The 12,254-nt window shown below is 42.9% G+C and overlaps 1 protein-coding gene across 2 annotated transcripts in view; it reads right to left on the bottom strand.

The window, feature by feature from the left end:
• Nucleotides 1–9,841, bottom strand: part of TMEM117 (transmembrane protein 117) — a 462,147-nt gene extending 452,306 nt beyond the window's left edge. Inside the window, exon 1 of one of the 2 annotated variants that reach the window (XM_080811384.1) lies at nucleotides 9,519–9,841. The gene's annotated coding sequence lies outside the window, so the exon portion shown is untranslated. The remainder of the gene's footprint in view (nucleotides 1–9,518) is intronic. The other variant, XM_080811383.1, reaches the window with a different exon arrangement.
• Between the last annotated feature and the right edge of the window lie 2,413 nt (nucleotides 9,842–12,254).

The raw sequence follows: 12,254 nt of genomic DNA, 5'->3' as shown, positions 1-12,254 counted from the left end.
GAACGCAGACGCTTAACCCACTGAGCCAACCAGGCACCCCCTATCTGTTCAGATTTAACAGCTCAAGAAAGAGGTATTTAAAAAGATGCTACCTGCACCTACTTATGGCACCAAGACAAGTGTGAGATCGAGGAAAGTAAAGATTGTCCCTTTGCCGCCATCCAATCATATCTCTGACCACATGGGGATGTGGGGTAGGAGGAGAACAAAAGAACAGGGCCAGAAGGGAAATGAGAAGGCAAAACAGTGTCCAAAATTGGGGTGATGATTGAGATGACCTGTAGAGGTCACCTCCGGAGGAAATGCAGAGAAAAAAACAAACAAACAAACAATATTTTTCCTCTTTTAAAAAACTATTGTTAGGTTACAATCTTAATATAAAGGCACTCAAAAATGAAAGCAATGTAGGAGTAAATTGAGCACCTATTAACAAAAAATAAACATCCTCCTCTGCCCATATCCTTCTCCTCAGAGTTAGGATCCCTTAATAATCTGGTGGAAATATTCTCAGACTAAGCTAAGTTACTAAATCTATCCAATTCTGACGTTCAGTTTTAGTGAACCCATTTGGTATTCAGACTAAGCTATACCTCTTTGTTTGCAGCCACAAAGCTAAATAAAAGCTGAGATTTAAAAAATAACAATAAAGGTGGTAACTGCTCTGATGTCTGCCAATTCTCTTTTCTTCTTTCTGAATTTGTTTAAAACTAGGAGGAAAAGAAAAGAAAAAGAACGCTTACAGAACCTACAGCATGTGACATCCAGGCTCTGTGTTGGATGCCTACATTAATCATTATCTCATTTTTACCATAACAACCCTCTGAAATACTACCGTTATTATTCCCATCATTTCATTTTACAGGGAGGGAACTGAGTCTCACACCGATTTTTAACTTGCCCAAAGTCAGCCGCGGGAGAGCTCTGATCTGAGCCTCTTGAAGTCAGGCAGCCCAGTTAACTCCAGGAATTTTCCCTGCCTTAGAAGGCAGACCCAGGGCCCAGCCCCAGGGATGTCATCCTTTGACTGCTTTCTGCAGATATATTCCTCTCCAGGGATGATTATATTAACTCTACATTAACAGTATACTCTGTATACTTCTATAACCCAGGAAAAAAATATATAAGTGAAAAAAACCTTCACAAATCCCAAGCACTTTGGGATACTGATAAATTTCCCATTGATAAATATTCTCATTTTATACATGGCTAAAAGCACAAAGATGCAGCCACAAGCCTGAAGTAACTGAGTCAATGGAAGACCTGAGAATGGGCTCCTAGGCTCCCCAGTCCCGGTCCAATAGTCTAGGGAGATGAGTATCAATTAAACTCACAATCTAAGTTAATGAAGACTTGTCTTCACTGTTTTAGAAAAGCAATGTAAATACACAAAAGGACGGTCAGTGTAACTCAGCAAAACAAAGAATCACTGTGCCTTGGATTGATTTACCTTTAAGCAATTTCAGGTCCCTTGTGATCTTCATGAATACTCTGAAATACCTGTCCCCAGGGGCTGTAACTCAGCTAGCTTAGGAATGGTGGCTCTAGGAAGATTTGTCTTCCTAATGTGAGATTCATCACCCAATAGAGCAGTGGTTGGTTCTCACACCAAAGACAGCAAAGCGGTAAAGAACAAAAACAAGCGCCACGCATTTTCATGATATTCATTAGGCAAGGATGCCAGAATGGGTTGTCAGTTCGGTTTCATGAAACATTTTTAGAAATATCTAAAGACCACTACCACAAGAGAATACATAGAAATCATCTCAAGGCCAATGAGTCTTGAAGCAAGGAATTCCTAGATGCCCACGAGACAGGATAGGAGTATCACCTAAGAAGTTGACAGGTTTCAGGGTGCCTGGCTAGTTAAGTGACTGACTCTTGATTTCGTCTCAGGTCAAGATCTCAGAGTGAGATGGAGCCCCCCTACTCCCCAGCCCCTATGGTGATGCTCAGTCAGCCCAGAGTCTGCTTAAGATTCTCTCTCTCCCTCTTCCTCTCCCCACGCCCCCCTCCCCACATGCACTCTTTCTCCTGAAGAAGTAGTAGTAGTAGTAGTAGTAGTAGTAGTAGTAGTGAAGAGGTTTCCATGTTGCTTCTCTTACCAGTGGGGAATTCTTGCCCCATTGCCACACCACCTCCCTTCCCCCTACCCACACACAAGCAAGGCAGCAGGATTTAGAACACTGAATGTGTAAGACACAGATTTTTTTTTTTTAATCAATGCTTTGTGGAGGGTTAGCATACACTTATTTTATTGTTGTTATTTTTAATGTTAGAATCTTGTTTTGTGGGCTACATAATGTCCACATGCTCAAACTGAATTAGAACATTCAAAAAATTTTGGAGACAGCTGCTCCTCTTCAGTATTTACATTTTTCAAGAGAGACAACTACAGTGTTGAGAAACAATCCTGCCCTTGTACAGACCTCATTTCCCACAGGAATGCTATGAATGCTACCATCACAAATTACATGTAGGCAAACAAAGTTGCTGCTTATTTAATTCACATATGCAGTAAGCGGAAGAACCAGCATTTGAATCCAAATTCATTCCTAGCCCTTGATCTCTCTAATATACCACAAAGCTAGGAATGTTTCTTCCAATAAAAACTTTCCCATCAGGTTTGTAGCCTGTTCTTTATTTCTACTAACAGAGTCAGTGACTTGGATACTAGCTGAATTACTGGTCTTTCAATTTTATGCCACACATCCTGATACTTAGTCTTGCTTCATATGGCCAAAACTGAAGTGATATCTTCCAGGGAGGGTCCCAAATTTCAAAACCCACATTATAACTTGAATAAAACTTCTACTTATCCCCACTTTCTGATTTCATCCACAAAGTCACCCTAAGCCTGCCTAGTCATCTCGGCCTTAGGAACCAGGTATCCCAACACTGTTTCTGCCTCTGGCATTCACATGAAGCAATATGATCATTCAGTGAATCTCATGTTATAATCCAGGGCAGAGGTTGTTCAAATGGACTGTGCTACAGTGGACAAGATAGTCTGCAAACCCTTTTAATTTTTTTAAATTCAATTCTGCAACCATAGCTGAGGTTTTATCTTAAGTAAATGTGATTTATCTTAGCACTTAGTTTATGATAGGAAAATTATGGGTTTATGTGTGTGTGTTTCCTTCCCTAGGTCATAAGGTGCTCAGGGAAGAGCTGTTCACTTCCAGGTCACAGCACAGGGCCAGCCTCAAAGGGGGCAATCAATGAACATGTACTGGATGCTATAAATGGTAAACTTAGAAAGAAAAGCCTCCTCGCTGTTCAGGCGAGATGAGAAGGCAGAGCAACCTGCCATTAGCTTCCACTAACATAGGAAAGGAAAAAAGCACTGGGACCCCAAAACTGCCATGCTAACTCAGCCAGCAGCCGCAATGTGCTCCCACCTGACGACATCTCATTTTAGCACAGATTCTGCATTATCACGATTATCACTGGGGCTAACATCTGTGGAGTATTTACCACATATCAGACACTATGCTCATGAGCTATACAAACTGTATTAAATTTCATAGCAGCCCAGTGAAGAAAAAAACAATACTCTTATTTTACAACTTTTGAAACTGAGACCTAGGGCTTAGTAATTTGTACCCGATAACAAAATGAGTCTGCGCCAGAGCCAGGATTCAAATCCAAGTCACGTAGCTTTAACACTCTACACCACACCTTCCCATGTAAAGACAAATTCCAAAATCTTGCCCGTTACATGTCGGTCAGAAAGTTCCTGAAAATAAAGATGCCTGATAGAAAAGACTGACTGTGCTTGAGTATGAATGAGTCTACTAATACTATTCCAGTGAACTTTGCAAACATGCCCAGAAAAAACTGGTTATGTGACTGACGACAGGATAGCTTGAGTTCTGTTCTTCTCTGAGCATCGGCATAAGTCGTTGGGTTGATCTGATTGTTCTTAAGCAATGCATCACTGATGCTCATTCTGCGATTTTCCAACTATGCCTACAGAGAGCACTGCTGCTTTGAGAGCTGGATTAATCCACCCATCCACTTTCCTCTTCTAAGTAATGACATCATTAGGTAGATGTTGCTACCAATATCTTGGAAGCCTCTGCTTTTCCCCATTACAGCAGTGAGGGAAGAAGAAGATACGGGCTGGAACTTTACACACGCTCTGATAACCCACAGGCCATCAGTCATGGTTTCTAACTCTAGACGGACTAATATTTATAGTAGAGAGTAGGAATCCCACACATTTTACTACAAGTCTTACATCCCAGCTGATTTAAAAAGGCTCAGAATAGAGAGGAATGCAAAGGAACAAGGGGGAAAAGATCAGGCTACTAAGGTTGGGAGGACACTGAGCAAAGACAGAGGAGAGACTTTCTGGTAGACGGGGGCATCTGCAGTCCTGGGGGGCTGGCACACAGAGCCTCTGAGGTATCTTGTGAGAGGTAAGCATAATTTGGGGCCAATTCAAGGAAGAGTATACAAAAGTGTTGTTCTGTATTTTACTGAATAGAGACTAGAGAGTGAGAAGTTTCAGAACTGAAGAGTGACACAACCAACTGGAGCAGAGTTTGGGAAAGATTTCTCTGTCAGCCTGGAAAATGAAAAATTGGTATGAGGCATAATGAACACAGGGAAATTAAATTTATAGGCAACTTCAACAGTTTAAGTAAAAGATAATCAGGTCCTAGACTTGGGCAACATAGATGTCCAAATGAGTGCTATAATAATTTGACTGAAGCAGAGTACCGTGCCTTCATTACTCACTTGGGCCTTTACAAGTAAAGGAAAACATCGAAGGCTTTCAGGAGGGTGAATTTCATTTTTCTCAGCAGGGACCCTGGCTCAGGCTACAGTTCTCACATAATGCCAAGTATGATCAAGATGAAGTATATCACCTACATTTTTAAAAAATTTATGGATACATATGTGAAAGTCCTTGAGGAACGAATATGCTACACAAAAGACACTACCACTAGCCAAGCAGGGCATGCTGAATGCACAGTTCTGCTAATGTAGGTCTCAACATCTAGGAAAACCTAACCAGATACCATGAACAGATCCCTTCCACTATCTTAAGATTAAAAAGAAATAATAATCTCTCCAAATTTTTTGAAGCTCCTTAGTATTTATGTCTGAAAATTCACCTCTAACCCCTCTTAGCTTTTATTCAAAGGGCTTTTTGAAGATGACTATGCCAAGTGTGTAGACTTTATTTCAAGCAAATTGAAACCAATTTTTTGAAAAAGAATTTTTATAATTCTTCCTGTACTTTACTTTTTGTGGGATACACTTTGTGACACAAACAGCTGTACTTTGGGCAGTTTTTGGCTGTATTAGCACAAGACAAAGTTAAAGGCTATTTCTTCAACTATCTAATTCTAGTATAGTATTATAGACCATATGTAAAGTTCTTTGCAGTTCACAGAACACTTTTTACAATCATTTCATTTAATCCCTAGGATAATCACTTTTAATTTTTTTTTTAAAAGATTTTCTTTGAGAGAGAGAATGAGCAGTGGGGAGGGGCAAAGGGAGAGAGAGAGAGAGAAGCAGACTCCCTACTCAGCAGGAAGCCTGATATGAGGCTGGATCCCAAGACCCAGAGATCATGACCTGAGCCCAAGGCAGACACTTAACCTACTGAGCCACCCAGACACTCCAGATAACTGTTTCTAAAATTGAAGGTCAAAAGGGCAGACACAGCTTTAAACTGTTCGACACTATTTCCTTAAAAGATAAATAAAGATAGCTGCCTATATTTATATCACATTTTACCTCTTAATTTTTTTAGTGAGCAAAATCACACCATGAGAATGATATTAGAATGATTCAAAGGAATCAGGAACATCTGTTTTTCAGAAGGCAGCCTAGAGTCAGGGGAGGAATATGGTCCCGTTCTACCTGACTGCGACTTACCAGCTCTGTGATCCTGGGCAAAGCCCTAAGCTCTCTGAGATTCCATTTCTTCACTAGTAAAATTCCAATAAAAGTACTTCCCTCAGAGCATTGTAATGAAGACTGGAGATGTCATTGTAAAGTGCCTGGTCACTTCCAGGTACTTCCTATTGCAAAGGCCATTTAAAATACAAGTGAGTCATTGTCATTCCCATTAAAAATGAGCATGAAAGTAATATCAACTATACATTACATTGACTGAGTGATTTTATATGTTATTCTCAGAGTTAAGGGATTTTTACTACAACTGTACAAGGTAAAGGATGAATGCTGTCCTTACTTTACAAATATTGAAAATAAGGCTCAGAAAGCTTAAGCTACCTACCCAATTCATATTTAGAAAGTGATATAGCCCAGATTTGTTAAATCCATGATAGCATTCATCATTCATTTGTTCAATATTTACCAATTGCTTATTTCTGCCAGGCACCGGCCTATACATGAGGGTCACCAAGAGACAACACCCTTGTTTGCATCTTACTGTCTCTTTGAGGGAAAGAGACATTAAACAGGAAAAAAAGAAAAGATACATAGTATTTTAGAAAATTATAAGTTGATGAAGAAAGTTAATAGGGAATGTCAGGAGGGAGGGAAGTTTGAAGAGGCCTCACTCTAAGGGGACATTTGAACAAAGACCTGGAAGTAGGGAGGGAGGTAAGCAGATATCCGGAAAACAGTGATATAGACACAGAGAACAAAAAATTGCAAAGACCTGGGCTGAGTGCATGATTAGTGCATTTAAGGAACAGCAAATAAACTACTGTGACTGGACAGGGACAGAGGCAGGGGAGAAGGAAGGGAGCTCAGGTCTACAAGGGAACATCCCCTTGTGATGTGGCCTGTCAGGATCTGGCCCTAAGGCCATCGTGTGCATGAGGGCTTTCACCGGGTGCGACATGGGAACCAAGAGAGTGGCACATGTGGCTTACAGGTTAGAGGGGCCGCTCTGTGTAACAGTTGGAAATGTATGAACTTCTAGATAGATTTAAATGGAAGAGCTGAGGGCTGCCTGGGGGGCTCAGTTGGTTAAGCATCTGCCCTCAGCTTACTCATGATCCTAGGGTCCTGGGATCAAGCCCCACATTGGGCTCCCTGCTCAGTGGGGAGCCTGCTTCTGCCTGTCCCCTTGCTTGTGCAATCTGTCTCTCTTTCTCTCTCTGACAAATAAATAAATAGAAATTTTAAAATAAATAAATAAGAGGAAGAGCTGACGAGAGTTATGTGATGGATTGGATGTGGACATGGCCTCACAAAAGCCAGAATGGACCTGCCATTTCCTGAGATGAACACCACTGAAGCAGACATGGACAACACAATAAAAATTAACATTTTTTCGTGCTTCGTATGGATTGGACAAGCACTTTTCATTCAGTACCTCAATTAGTCCTTACACCAACCCTTTGGATTTACCAATGAAGAAACAGAGACTCAGAAAGGTTATAATCTGCCCAAGGTCATACAGCTGCCAACTGGCAGAAACAGCATAAGTATCTCTGTATGACCCCAAAGTCAATACTCTTAATAACTACTATGTTCCCTACACTGAGAAATATAAAATACAGAATGCAGTTTCAACGGGAAGGAAGTAGGAGCACGAGGAGGGAGTTCAATACTAGGTGATGACTTGCACCTAGTAGGCACGCAACAAATATTCGCTGATGAATGAATAAATGTAAAAAAAAAAAAATGTATGGATCATGGTTGGATAACCGACCAGCTCTGGGTAAGGAAAAACAACAACAACAAACACCGATGATTCCATTCCAGTAAGAACGGACTCTGGTAATGGGATACTGAAGTCTGCAAAAGGAGAAAAGGCAGAAAGATGGAGAAACAAAATATATATTTGCCTGGACCAGCCCTGAGATAAGGATAAGTCTTGCTATAGTATCTTGAAATGTTAGGTGAAAAGGCAGGTATAAGGAGGTAACATATAACATTTTACATAATGTGAATGCTTAATACAGTTTTTAAAAATACAAATAACAATAATAACAGAATTAAAGTTGGAACTTCTTGCTTTTAGTCCAATGCAAGAGACACACAGCCTTTTAAATAAAAAACAACCTTTTAAGTCAATCAATGAAACCACCATAAGTGGTTTTGCATAGATACCAGGATGGTATTTGTGGTACCCTTGCTAAATTAGAAGATCACATCCATAAATCACTTCCCAGACTTTCTCTTCACATTGTTTCAACCTTTAAGTGATTTTCTTCCTTCGTTCTTAACCTGCAGTCTTTGGGATAACAAAATACTAAACCATGCAATTTTTTAAAATAGAGAAGCTGAAGCAAAGTTGGGTTCTCTCCCAACAAAGACATTAGTTAACTTTTCATTAAAAAGGCAAAGTATTTATGAGCCCTTTCATGTTATAAAGTCGAAAAATATTCACCAATGAATTCTTTACAAATGTTTAGACCTCCTTTTCAGTGATACCTGTTCATGATAAAGAATCTAAACACACACCAAAGAAAGTAACAATGAATGAATAAAATAAGATTCACTCGTATTTGAAATTATTTCTTAAATGGTTGGCAGTTTAAAGGAACAAATTAAATAAAACAGACAGTATTGCTTTCTGAGCACAAGCATCATCAGATGGAGGTGGAATGGGGGTGGGGATAAATACCTGAGCCAAAATTTCAAAATCCATAATTACTTCAAAATTACTCAGATTGAGGGGGCAAGGGGTGTTAGAAAGTATGTCATGGCAAAAAAAATCACTACAACAAAAATAGTTTTTTACAGAGGTTCTACTACTCTTTATATTCGATAAATTGGAAGAACTTTTTTCTTCCTAGAAGTCCTTCAATGGATTTCAAACAATATATCATTTTTATCTAGGGGTAAATACATGTATTCAACATATTCTTTCTTTTGGTTCATTAGACACATAAATACTAAATAAGCATGTGATGTTTACTACCATCTCTCTCTCTCTGTCTCACACACACACACACACACACACACACAGTTCATTGTTCCACAGAGGGTAGAATGAATAATGGCAGCCCAAGTGTTACCACATGGTTCTAACACACTTGCGGGCCTATGGCATTTTCAAAAACAGGAATCGACAAATAGCTTCATTTAGTCACGATAAAGTTAGTAAACACTCAAGTTTTCTCTTTGGGTTTTTTGTTTTTAAGGAGAACACCCCTGAACGGCAACCTGTTAATTTAGTTAACCAACAATACGTGGGGCTTCTTACGGTGTCCCCATCCCGGGAATCAGTGAAGCGAGGAAAGTTCAAGGTCTGTCCTGGCGACGTCCCTTACCCCTCGGAGCCCCGGAGTTCGAGGGTTCCTCACCGCGAGCCTTCCCCTTCCACCCAGCAGTCGAGACTGCCTTCGCGCAGAAGGGCCGGTGCGTCCGTCCCCCTCCGTGACACTTCACCCTGCCTCGCCGCATGCCACCCGCGGGAAAAGAGGAGAGGCGCGGGGGGAATCGGGGGCCGGGGGGCCGCGGCCGCTTCCGCACCCGCGCGCAGGGACGAGGAGGCAGCCGGGCGAGCAGGGCTCCGCTGCGGCTGGACCGAGCGGCGGGGGAGGCGCGCCCAGCGCCCGGGCCCGCGTACTCACCGGATGGGGCCGCGCGGGCACGGGGTGTCTGCAACACCGGAGACCCGGGCGACCACAGCCCTCCGCCGCGCCGGCGGCCTCGCTGGGAAGCGCGGCGAGACGGGCCGGCGGCGTCGCTGCCGCCGCTGCTGTCACCGAGCTATAAATACCGGCTCGGCCCACACTCGCCGCCGCCTACGCCGGGCGCCCTCCGCAAAGTGCGCCGGCCGCGGACCCGGCAGCCGGAGCGCAAGGGCGACGGCGCCGCGCAGGTGACCGCGATGGCTCCAGCTGTTCGGCAGCCTCCGCAGCTGGAGGCATGGCCTCCCGCCGCCCCCGCCCTCCCCGCTCCCTCCCCTCCCGCCTGCGCCGGGGGCCGACTCCAGCCCGCGGGCCGCGCGCGCCGAGCCGAGCCCGCCCCGGCCGGGCCCGCCTCTGCAGAGCCGGCGGCTGCAGGCGGGGGACCACTTGGGGAGCGGCGGAGGTGGGGGCGGGGGAGGTGGGGTGGGGGGCGGTCCGGCTACCGCCTAGCGTGTCAGCAGCAGTCCCTTCGTCCTGGGGGAATCCGCAGACTTCTTATAAAATCCACCATCCTGCAGGGAACCAATGAGGTTCCCAAGTGGAATAGCCTCAAAAGAACTGCAAACTTTCTAATGCGGTCTCGGGTCATAGAGCATCCTTCCTGCTTTTATCAGTTGGTGGTGTGGAGGTCGGGTGGGAAGAGACCGCCCGCGAGGACGAGAGAAGTCTTACACTTACTTTCCAGCCTGCTTGGCCTCACACACACACACACACACACACACACACACGCAAATATACTCACATTTGCACACACATCTAGAAGCACGCACACATTCATACACACTTAGAAATGGACAAATATATGTACACACATGTATAGATATCTATACACCCATATATAAGCACATGCATACACTCATACATACACACCTTTATGCACACTTATACTGGAAGCACACATATGTGCAATCTTTAGCATTTTCCAAGCTTGAAGCTCTCAGGAGCCTAGCATTCTGTAGTGCTGAAATTATTTATCTGCAGCATGGCAGAGGAAGACCTTTGACCATATTTGACCAACTCCTGTCCTCCTGATGTAACCTTTTTTCTGTCGTGTGTGTGTGTGTGTCTCCTTTGTTTCCTTCCACCCCTAATAACAACTGCTGCCTCAGTTTACCAGCTGCTTATAATATATTAAGAGCTGCTGTCCAGTATGCTGATCTCTGTGCTATTGGAAGTGAGCCTTAGTTGGTATTGTCAGATGGAAAATGGAATCATCCCTATACGCCTACAGTAGCAAACTTGTGAGGAGAAAAACAGCCTCTCTCCTGGATGGCAGCATGATTCAGGAATGTCCTGAGTAGCAAGAGGAAGAGCTGAGATGTCAGCAGATTTTGAGATGGGGCAGAGAGGGCCACTCCCAAGTCCTGCAGTGTAGCTAATCTCCATAAGCATAACTGGGAGACCACAGCCAGGCTTCTCACTAACTTCGACATCTATTCTAGCTTCGAAGAATGAACACAGGTAACCACAGGACAGTCATAGTTTGTGATCATCTTATGGAACTCTTAGCGTAGTGAGATTCTCCTTAGTGAACCTTACACAAGCTTTCCCAGACAGAGCTGTTTCCTTTGCTAGCCCTTTGCACATTTTACAATGACACTTCTTACAGTGGCTGTACTTTTTTGCAGTGTCTTTTTCTCTCTCACTAAGCTATGAACTCTTTGAAGGCAGAGACAAAGCTTACTCACCACTGTACCCGCAATACCTAGCGTAGTGAATTATAGTAATGGCTCAAGAAATAATAGACTAATTCCAAAGACTATAAACGTCTACTGTGTTTTTATAATTATCATCAGGAGTATTTTCCAAAGGATTATTGAACTGTGTAACTGTCTCACCTGGGCTCCATGTGCTTTATTTTCCTTGTATCTTCATTTAAAGCAAGAAGTCTTCAGTCAGTTGAAACTGGAAAACATTAAAGCTTCACAAATTATGCAGCATAATACTGATGTGTATGGATTGTTAACCACTACCGCCACCACCCCAAAAAATAGAAAACAAAACATAAGGCCCTTTTCCATCACTGAAAGTCTGTAAAACATAATGTATTTCAGAAGATAGAGGGGCACAAGTCAATAAGCAGCTTCTCTTCCGTCTAGTTGGGAGAAAGAGAGCTCCCCCCACAATCTGTTGGCTTATGTGGTGTCTACTAGAATGAACTTAAATTAATCAGAACTGAAATGCCTGCCCTCAGTTACATAGTGTTTACTCTCCCTTTGGAGCCCTGTCTTCTTAACATATGATCTCACTTTCTTTAACAATAATTTCTAGAAAAAGCTCAACCAATGCTTTTTCTTTGCTCTTAGCTGAGCGATCTCAAGATTTAAAGACTATAACTCTCTAGGACCACTTCAGGGCAGAATATTGAAATGACCAAGCTTTTTTTCAACATCCATGATCGCTTTTTACCACTGACCAAGAAGCTTGTGCCCTTTGCTTTGCGAGGCAACCAGGATCTCCAGTCCAGCCCTATTTACAGACCAGGCAGGGGAACAGCCTCTACACTTAATCTTTGTCACCATAACATGTAATGATAAAAGCTCACCTTTCTGAAGGCTTGTCCTCTATCAGTCCCACTCCATGTATCCAAATGTTGAATCTCTGCAATAGACCAGGGAGATAACTGTTACTAGTATCACTTCCATGTTTACCTTCAAGGAAAGAGACACATGAAGA

This window comes from Martes martes (assembly GCF_963455335.1).
Source record: "Martes martes genome assembly, chromosome: 8".
NCBI classification, from domain to species: domain Eukaryota; kingdom Metazoa; phylum Chordata; class Mammalia; order Carnivora; family Mustelidae; genus Martes; species Martes martes.
The sequence above is the reverse complement of the archived record's forward strand: the minus strand, read 5'-3'. Positions and strand labels throughout refer to the sequence as shown.